This window comes from Pholis gunnellus (assembly GCF_910591455.1).
Source record: "Pholis gunnellus genome assembly, chromosome: 3".
In the NCBI taxonomy this organism is placed as follows: Eukaryota; Metazoa; Chordata; class Actinopteri; order Perciformes; family Pholidae; genus Pholis; species Pholis gunnellus.
Genome location: NC_136529.1, coordinates 17958351 through 17968967, shown reverse-complemented (window position 1 = coordinate 17968967; position 10617 = coordinate 17958351). Strand labels below are relative to the sequence as shown.

The window sequence follows — 10617 nt, the reverse complement described above, 5'->3', positions numbered from 1 at the left end:
CCTAAACTAAGTGCGTTATGAATATGAAGCAAGAATAGAAGAAGCGTCTCCATTGCAGGCTGTAAAATAAACCCGATAAAGATGGAAGTTGCCTCTCTATAGTCGTGTTGGTACTCTTGGAAGTCTTCGGCTAAAGTTAGAGGACCTCATAAAACCTATGCAGTCAACAGGCCTCACGTCATCGCCTCAAAATACCAGTCTGTGGAAGATATGAGGGAAAACTACATTTCCCACAAACCCATCTGCGCTTTGCTATTGGTGGTGGTACAGGTGACCAGAGACGCTCCTAGTTGTGACAACATCTCGACGGACTAAACGAAAACAAATTAGCCTCCGAAGTGCCAGCGGTGGTACACGCTGGAGCAGTCTGTGTAAATACAGAGAAACTTGAAACTCTTTTATCTTTTTAAACGCGACCCTTTTCCTTCCGACGGTGCCCGGCACGGTTTGGTATGATCAGAGCGCACGAGAGAAGTGGGCACGCACTTTTCCGCAACCTGACTTCTTTACTTCGTTCTGTCTGACCTTCAGAGCGGGTAAGTGATATTTTACCTCCGACACTGAAATGTAACTTCTGCTACTACACCAGTAACTGGAAACCCCCGCGAGCACTAATTTGAAGTGAGTGTTTCGCGATTTACATAGAAAGTCTCGTGATGCATTAAGTTTAAAATGAACAGTAGCCAACTTATTATTTGTCCTCAGGAGAATAAATACAACACTGTCTTGCACTTGTCCATTACATGTTGCCAAATCATTGCAAAAATATGTATTTAACAGTCTCTGCATTGCAGACGAGAGACGTGTGTGCATAAAGGATCCATGTACCCGAAAACCTGACATAGGCTACAGGCTGCGAGCATCACAGATCAAAAGGCATCATTTTAAGCTTTTGCCTCCAGCTCATGATATTGTTACTATGAATCTGAATAGTCATCCACGAGCACACATCAAACTTGTAAGGACAAAATAGACATCCAAAACATTTCCACATTTCCAAGTCGACGACTTTCACAAAAAAATAAGGAATAATGGAAAAATAAAACGACATAAAATAGCACTGACATTTCTCTATTGGGGACACTGGTAAGAAACCACTGGTTAGACCACAATGCACCACTTTCCCCTTTTTACTGTCATCAGTGGAGAACTTGCCCTCTTGCCATTTATAAGCATTGGCCAGGCTGGTATCAGTAACAACACCTTAGCCCCGGGGTATGCTGCTATGTATAAGCGGTGGGACTGTAAACCCTATATGCTCTGCTGCCTATTCAAGTACTTTGCTTGAAATTCCTTCATGGTGCAAATACAAAAATAATGAAGGCAACACTGACCGTTTATGCCCCCTTTGTTCCCTCTGCAGAGTGGGCTATATTTACATACTGTTTTATTAATAGTGTGTGTGTGTGTGCGGAGTGTAAGGAACAGTTTGCTATTATGCCTCATGCTATCCAGTAATGCAATGTCAATGTCTTATTCTAATGATAGTAATGGACATTTACCTGGGATTTAGCTGTGATTTTAAAAGGAACTATTTGTCTTATCTTGTTTTACTGTAGAATACGGGCAAAGTTTCTGCATAAAAGTGGGATATTTGTATAGTAATCCACATAGAAATCATTATATTAGGTATAGCTCTGATTACTTTTGCCATACGGAATTATTTACCGTGATAAATGTAGATTTGAAGACTTACCTCAGTTAAGATCCAACTTTATCCCCTCCACTTTTCATTATGCTAACGCGTCTCCTTGCTTCCCCCATCTTGTCTTTTCCTCGCATCTTAGCTCCTCGCGGCGAGGAAGTGAGAGAGAGAGATGCGAGGAAAAGACGTGAGGATGGAGGCGCCCATTATGTCAAATGAAAAATACTCGACTCCAGCGCGTTAGTCTTAAGCTGCCGTAGTTGCATTCAACTATGTGCCACATGTGGAGGTGCGGCATTTACATTTCTCGCCACTTGATAAAAGACTTCTGTGTAGGATACACCTGTGTTTCCTCGCTCTAAGCTCCTCCCGAAACCTCCTTGCTCCTCTAGGTGCAGGTCAGGAGAGAGGACGCGAGGAAGCATAGGTGAGCCTAATGAAAAGCACCCAAGTGTTTGACATTACACCCTGGTCTCTAACCTTTGACCTCTCCACCTAGCCTCTGTGATCATCCATACCATTCTCCAGAACACACAATCAGGGTGAAGGGTCAGAGCAGAAAGGTCTCAATAGGTCTGACAGCTTGTAACTGGCGAGCACCTTTTTGTCGAGGTTCTGCTTGCGCTCGTGACTTGTTTACTTTCGTTCTTAGTGCCTTTCTAAGAAATGTCACAGGGCTGGTCCAGTGATGCCCACGTTGGGTTAAGAGACACCATGATGACAGATAATAAAGAGAGTTCCCAGAAATAGAAAATCTAGAGCTCTGATATTCCAATAATTACAAAGATTATGAAAGATGGATTTTAAGGAACTGCAGCCACGAGAAACCACAAGAAAAACCTAAAAAGAGCGATAATCAAACTATCAGCAGTTAACAATCTCTTTAATGACTGTAGGTTGGTAGAAATCTGCACATACGGTTCCTTTTTACTTCTGTTTCACCTTCAATCGCCTCCAGTCAAATGAGTTTTGCAGGGAAGTAGCACCGGATCACTGAGGTTAATCAACCACAGTGACGATTTAGGTTTATTGGTGGCGCGTGTATTTTCCTATTTGTGTTTTGATGGCAGACAGAAAGGCAGACAGAAATGTGATACTGTCGGACAAAATAACGTTCGCCTCTTTGTTGCTCACTGAGACACAGATGGGCATTCACATGCATGGAGGCAGGTTCCGCTGCAGCTCCGAGGAAATAATGTGTGTTTTGATACATTAGAGTAGTTTGTTTGGCTCGGGCACACACAGTAGGCATGCATAAACATTTGTGTATTCAAACACACACAAATACACTGAAATACGCAGAGTAGTTAAACAGCAGTTGCGTCATCACACGGTTAAACCTGAATTACCGTTCTCCTGGAAAGACACCAAAACCTTTCTCCTACTATCTGGTTACTCAACTATCCGTTGAGTAACCAGATCAAAAGGATAGAGCTACTGTGCAGCATCACTGGCACCAAGTTTTGCTAGACCTGTGACACTAATATAGTGCTGCCACGTATCAATGAATAATTTTAACTGAATTTAATTATTGGCTGGAAATGTATCATGTGCTCCTTGCCGTATATTTATACTTCTGATATCTGCTGCCGGCCTAATAACACAGTATTCAAGACTCTTTATAATACAAAAGTTGGAAGCAATAACCAGTTGTGTTAGAGGAGAATTAAGATCTTTACCAGCGCTCACTCATTGCCAACACAAGCTTTTGTACAGCGTAGAAGCACTGTTAAGAACGGGACAGATGAGGAGGCAGTGGGGTTGTGGAGTGCACACAGTATGAAGGGTCAGGGGTCAGTAAACACTGTGAGGTCACTGTCAGCAAGGTCAGAGGGGATTGTTCACTATGTAGAGCAGTGGTGACGCCCGGCAGACTGATTGCACTCTCTCCTATAGCAGCAGCAGCAGCAGCAGCAGCAGCAGCAGCAGGACAACAGAGTCGGGTTTCACCAGAGGTGACCATTTTGAATTATTGGTCTGAATGATATCCTAGTTACCAAAACTACTGGCTGCATTGGATGATTTACTTTTCCTGGCATGTATGTTTGAATGTGCGACGCGTACAATCGGATCACGAAAGTGCACAAATAAGCGCAAGCTTTACATCCTGTGTGTATGGAAAAGTGTGTGCGTGGGTGGTGTTTTCGGCCTCATCGGAGTCGCGTCCGCTTGTAAGTGTTGGGGCTTAATTTTCTTCAGGTAAATAAAGGCAGCGTTGCACACACACACACATGTGCACATAGACACAATGACTAGGCTCAATGGATGTACTCTAGTGTGAAAGAGCATCAGGTGTGTGTAAACACAGCTCTGTCCATCTGCCACGGGGACAAATCTCCCGTGACCCGGACAGTGTTTTCACCTCTTCGTGACTAGATAGAGAAAAAGTTGAATAAGGAAGTGTCTTTGTGGTGTTTCCCTGAAATAAAAAAAAAAAAACCACAGACACAAAACAAACTACTGAATATGTTTGTCACAAATGCTCTGACTTTTTAAACCACAAGAATGACATCTTGGCATGTGCTATGTGACAACATGACCCATGATCTATCAGAGGTGAGTGTGGGTGGGGCATTTTAGCGCATGTGCTGAATGTGTGACTCCACTTCCTCATCTTATCTCCATTCCACTGTTTCATATCCTCTTTTGACTGACAGACAGTAGTGATTGTCTCTCGCAGTCTTTCTTTTCTCAGTAAGAACGGCGTCTCAAATGCATCTGTGAGCACACTCTGCAGCTGGCCTGTTGTGTACGTTTGGACAATTTGCTTGATAGTATGAACAGCGGGGGTGTAGTTGTAGCTTTCTGCAACTTAGAGGCCCACAATGATTTTCAAGAGTTATATTTTTATCTCCTCCATAAAGACGTTCATCAGTCATCTCAGCCATGGTTTCTTTTAGACATATTTAGGCTTATTTTTCCCACACTTTATGTTGTAATGTTGACAATTTTGAAAAACGTTGTTCTTTATTGACTGCATTGCAGTGTTAAGTGTTTTTTTAATAATCCGATGAATTCAATTCAATCAACAAGTTATCAAACCTCAGTGTAATTGTCTCTCCTCGAAACAAGCAGAAATATATAAATAATATGAGGGAATCTCACTTGTTTCTTTCAGCAAACCGTGTCTGTCTGTGTGTGTTATGAAATATCTTGAAATAATTTGTTTTGCTTCAAGAAAATTACACACACACACACACACACACAAAGAAAATGTGTCTATTTCATTGCTGTTGAAAGTCTGTTGCTACTGAACATTCTTACTCACCCTCGAATGAACTCTGCGCTCTCTTAATAAAATGCCCCCCGGGCTCCTCAAAGAGGTTTGACATTATGCAATTCCTAGTGTTCTTTCCAACGGTTTTGACTAATTGCAATCAAAACAGAACGGCCGCTTCTCTCGATAATATTTTTGATTCAGTCTGGTTTCGTATGAAGCTGTTAAATGACTCACTGATGACTCATGACATGACATTGCGAATATCCTCATGTTGGATCTCATGTCTGCCTTTGATAGGGCAGCCATGACTTACTGATTGTCTTTTGCATATGGTTAGTATAAATGCCAGCGACTGGTTTTCTGTCAAGATGGACAAAAGACTGTGGAACAACATCAAGTCTGCCTCCACTGTTTACACTCTTGAATCCTGCCTCTGTCTTTTAGATTGTTCACAAACTAACGCGGATTCATTTGAAAAGGGATCTTTTTGTGCTTTCACTACACAAAGACATTTTCACCTTTCCCAATATTTGTGTAATATGTAGATTATTTATATTTTTAAGAATGCAATTTCCTGTCACTTCCATCTTTTTTTGTGTTTGCTGTATTACACCACAAAGGCGTTTTCAATTTCAACGTTTCTGTTGTGAGTTGACTGAGCTAGTCTAAAACGGGATGTCTTTGAGGCTCTCAGGAACTAGTCTTTGTAACCGAGTATCATTTGTGATCATGAAAATGTGTTTATCATTTTAAAAAGGAACAAGGAGGACCTTTTGCACCTTCAAAAATAGCATCAACGTGTACTTTTTAAATAACATGGAAGGACTAATTTCTGATTTGCCAAGATGAGTATTTTCCCAGATGTGAACTGTAAAATGGATGCTCCTCCTTCAGTCGATAGCAGGCGCTCTTCTCATGTTAGAAGGGCTGTTATCCGCTGGGATTAGTAACGCTGAAACGCACCACGATTTTAGCAGCTGCACCGTACTCTGCCTGAGTTTATTGACGTTTTTATTGGGCAATCTCTTCCTCCTCTCTGTTAGTGTTAGCCATAGTCCACGGCAAAATCATCTGTAGAGGAAATACAGTGATCTACTGTATAAGGTTGTGCGTGTGCGTCTGTGTATAGAGAAACAGCATTCCTTTGTCTGCACTGCTTAATCAAAAACTGTCCCCATATTTGGTCAGCCTACGAGAAATGGATGCTGATCTGGCAAACGTACGCAGCTCCTTTTGTAAGCTTATTTATTAATTAACTTATTTATTATCGTCCCCTTGACCCCTCCTTGAACTCTTCCAGTGATTTAAATTGTTCCGTCGTCCTTTTCTTTACCTGTTCTGCTCTGGCTCTCTGCAGTTATTTTTCCTCCTCACAAAAGTCTAAAGGGCTCAAAGGCAGCAATATTCTTCATACTAATGGTTATTAGTTCAACAGAAAATTGGAAAAAGAGAGGACAGTACAAGAGGAAGAGGAGTTGAGCAGTAAAGAGCAGGTTTTATCTCACAACTCATCTCCCAAATGCCTTCCATTCCATCTCAGCGTACGTACATGGTGACTCTCACTCGTGCAAACAGAAATGCTGTGCAGCTGGTTGGCTGGTTATTGCACTACTCTCTCTCTCTAGCACACACAAACACACTCATAGATCCACAATGTTGTCGACTTAGAATTCATGGCGGTTAATTAATATTCTCCAAATAGAAAAAGAGTGCTCTAAAAATATACATCTAGTGGCTTTGTGATTGGGATATCCAGCCATAATAGCCCCAATTACATCAACTCTTGAGCTACAATTGTGTGCATAGTATGGAAATACAATGTGTCATTCAACCACTAAAGAGGGATTAATATTAATGCACACAACTTGAGGTCACCTCAGGGCATATGATGTTGTTTTATTAACCATTTCACAGCCAACGATTGTTTGAACTTATTGAAATTTCTATTGAAAAGATACCACATTTCTAAGACTACTGTAAAGGATAATGTGTACAACATTATGTGCTATGTCAATGTGATGTGAATCCATACAAAACTGGCATCTTTGTTTTGATTATTTCACTCCTCAGTAGCATCATTTAGCTTCAGATATTATTTATATGATTCAGATATAAATCATACTGTTCAGACAAAATGATAGGGAAACATTGTATGTGCAAATTCCTGTATAAATGGTCAATTCATTGCCTTCAACCGTGGCTATAACTGTTTCTCCTACCTCACAAAGAGATAGACTTAGGTAGATAGATGGTAGATGGTCTTTGTATGTCATATTTGTTTGCAACCTCTTTGCAACCATGGTGACCGAAGGAGTAAAAGAAGGGAAAGTTGTCCGGCGGACAAGTAGAAGAGCGTCTTGAGTTTTGTGTTAGTGTGCGTGCATGTGTGTGTTTGGGTCCAGCCTCCTCCATAGGCCATTGTCAAAAGAGGACAAGGCTGTCTTGGTCAATGATTTCCCCTCCTACATATACGCCTTATGATTGGCCATACTTGACAGGAACGCAGCTTTTCCAGCCAATGAGCTGAGGGCCTTGGGGGGGGGGGGGGGGGTCCCGCCTCTGGACCAAAATAGCCCAGTAAATACACTGCGGGCACTATGAGAACTGGAGCTGTCCCACTGTTGAATGCTTTGTGTACAAACAAGGGATGCTTGTCAGCCGGGTACTGCTGAAGCATGCTGGCCAGTGTTCTCCTCTGTTGTGATAGGCACAACTAGCTGAGTGGCACTTTGATACCAGTGTTTGTGTTCCTGCATTCAGGGATACAGGACGGTGGAGGAGAGTGTGGACGGAGATGTACTAATAATTGGTGATGGAAGAGTTGTTTTAACACATTACTCATCGGGGATCCATCAAACAAGCTGCTGCTCGTAGTGGGCATTCTGCATGTGGCCTTCACAGTTTGTTTGCGCACGTGTGTGTTACAACCCGAGGCAGATGCGGATTGACTTGCTAATTGATTTTAAAGCTGGCCACTCTGCATTTTAACAACAAGTTAACATTGACAATTACTTAACTCTCCTCTGAATCCTTTATCGTATTGGCGCATCCTCCTTATTTTGGACCTGTCCATGTATAGCTTTTCCACATGCTCTGAAGTGAAAATATTCTGCTATATATTCTGCATAATTTCCCCACTAGGAGGCTCCTTTTAAAGGTCCTGTCAGCAAGTAGTCATCAGTCTACCTTTTGTTGTTTCTTTGATTTGTTGTCTGCTTTTGGAGTGATGAGCTTATTATTTATTATCTATTTAATTGAGAATGAGGAGCGATTCTGGACGTGAATGACGTCTGTTTCTTGTAAACAAATCTTACTTCACTTTTTTCAGAGGCGGTTTTACTTCAATCTGAACACGCTTGACTGTCACAAGGCAACCAGCCAATCGTTGAGCAGTAAAGAGTCCTGCAGCTCCATTTTACACGCAAAGTACAGTTTGTGCGTGTGTGTGTGTTTGCACAGGTAAACACAGATAGTTTATACAGGTTACTGGGATGCTACAGTATACACAGACACGCTAAGCCAGTTGTAAGCTTGATTATTCTATTTCATTTTAAGAGTGCAAGTTACAAAAACGTGTGCTGCACTGCACTGTAGCATCTCAAATGTTCTAAAAAGCAGTTTCTTATGCGATCACTTTCGCAATGTCACATCTAATCAGTGATGTCTCGGAAATGTATGAAGATCCATTTGCATCAGTCACAAACTGTGATTCAATGCTCCGTGGTCACCATACCTGTGCGTATTAAAAAAAAACAGCATCCGGTTGGTTTTGTTTTTAACAATAACGTGACTTTCAGTAAATTATAACAAATGTACTGCTTTGGGTCTCTTTTTATTGCGATAAGGCATAAGTTTGTGATATAACCAATACTCAATGGACACAGATTGCCTTTGATATCATATATGGTATTATTTACTTTCCAGGTCTGTGTATCTAATAAGTCTTATTGACATCTAAGCATGCAGGTTTGTATTTGCATTTGCGCGTGTGTGTGTGTGTGTGTGACAGTGTGTGGGTGTGCAATTAAAGAAGTAAATATGCTGATTCACTGCACTATAGCTCAGAAAAACCCATACACAATGACCTGGCAGACAAAATAAGGAAATTGCATCTAGGGTCTATCTGTGTCCATGCATGCACATGTGTAGGTGTTACTAAATGCAAATGCTGTACACTGCTTCAGGAAGGAGGCTTGACGGAAGGAGGAGTTCCACATGAGAGGGAACGAGGGGGAAAACGAGCAACGGAGATAAGTTTACTGGACACAGGGCTCTCGTTGTTGTTGCCCAAGACGACGGCATTCAGGCTAATTTAGGGGAAGAGGAGGAGAATAGGAGAAGGAGGAGGAGGAAAACGAGGAGTAATAGGAAGCTGAGCTGGTGGTTATAGAGAGGGAGGAAGGTGACTAATAGTGACTGTCACTCCGTCTACTGTAGCCCGTTGGTGGAGAGGGGGAGTGCCGTCGCAACCAGTGAACCGGCGTATGAATGCACTAGTTGGTCGGTCCCAGCCTGGAAAAAACTGACAGCTGTCACGGAGTGTGTGCATTAACACGTGGAGGAGCAGATCTCTCTTGGCTGCACCATGTTGTCTTTGGGATAGTTGAAGAGTTGCTGGTAAGAATATAAAGTTATACTTATTCTACTTTATGTATTAGTGTCAATCTGAGCTCCGTTCAGGCTGACTGGCCGCTCAATCAGAAATGAAACTGAACATGTCTGAGCAGTTTTAGTGTGTTTTTAGTAGAATGTAGTTCCTTTTTAAACTTGGATATATGTCGACAGTAAACTGGTCATAACGTATTGCATTTTGACCTTTCAAAAACAGAAATGGGATCTAGAGCTCTCGAGTCATCACTCCATTGTTTAGCAATGCAATGATTGTTTGTTACGTGCAGCTAAGTGGAGGCAGAATGTCAGAGCGATGGTACTGATTGTGTGGCAGTCTGGTGGGGAGACAATGCAAGTTACCATATGAAATACAACAGTTCTCTAATGTCAACGCGTATGCCAACATGCATCAATTTCAAAAATACTAAATGGTAAGCCGAAGCCACAGTGCTGAGAGATGTTTTGTGTGTTCATAACATACTAGCACCACACCTGCGGCAAAACAGGGCGACCTGAGTGTAAATACCTGTATTAGCATCATTTCTGTTACTGTCTGGGAATTGTGTGTGTGTGTGCCTAATGTTCTGCACAGGGAATAGACTTCAGATTGAACATTTACTTTAGTTTTTCTTCTTATCATTCAAGTATTGTATAAGAAGTCTGCATCAATATCAAAAAGATTTTCATCTAAAGACGTTGTGGCATGACAAACAAAAAGTTTTTGGTTTTTCCAAGGGTTTCCTACAAAGGAAGTTGCTTCACCACTGACAAAACTAGGAGTTGTGAAAACTGATGCAAGGAAAGGGGAAGTGATGCATTGTGGTTATAATTGGTGATGCTGGTCTATTATCTTTCCTGTATCTCATTGTGTTGTACTTTGATTCGACATGGTTGTAAGTGTGTTTGTGCTGATATCCTATTGTTGTCCTTTCCTCGCTAGTTTCACATCACTCTCTCGTCTCTATGATCTGTGACCTGAGGAGAGCAGGACTGAGTTGACAGATTCACTCTGGACAAGGGTCCCTATTTGTCAGCTATTTATAGACTGTGTTTAGAAGGTGACAGGCACTGTGATTCACAGACAATGTTGATGAGGGATGGTGATTCATTCAGATGACCTTCAAAAAGTTGGTGAGCAGAA

The 10617-nt window shown here is 41.8% G+C and overlaps 1 protein-coding gene across 3 annotated transcripts in view; it reads left to right on the top strand.

Moving 5' to 3' along the window:
* The first annotated feature begins 321 nt into the window (after positions 1 to 321).
* The window catches only part of tfeb (transcription factor EB), a 29831-nt gene continuing 19535 nt past the window's right edge, over positions 322 to 10617 (top strand). For 2 of the 3 annotated variants that reach the window (XM_079186489.1, XM_079186491.1), the window contains exon 1: positions 322 to 536. The gene's annotated coding sequence lies outside the window, so the exon portion shown is untranslated. Of the gene's footprint in view, positions 537 to 9364; positions 9483 to 10617 lie in introns of those variants that run through there. The other variant, XM_079186490.1, reaches the window with a different exon arrangement.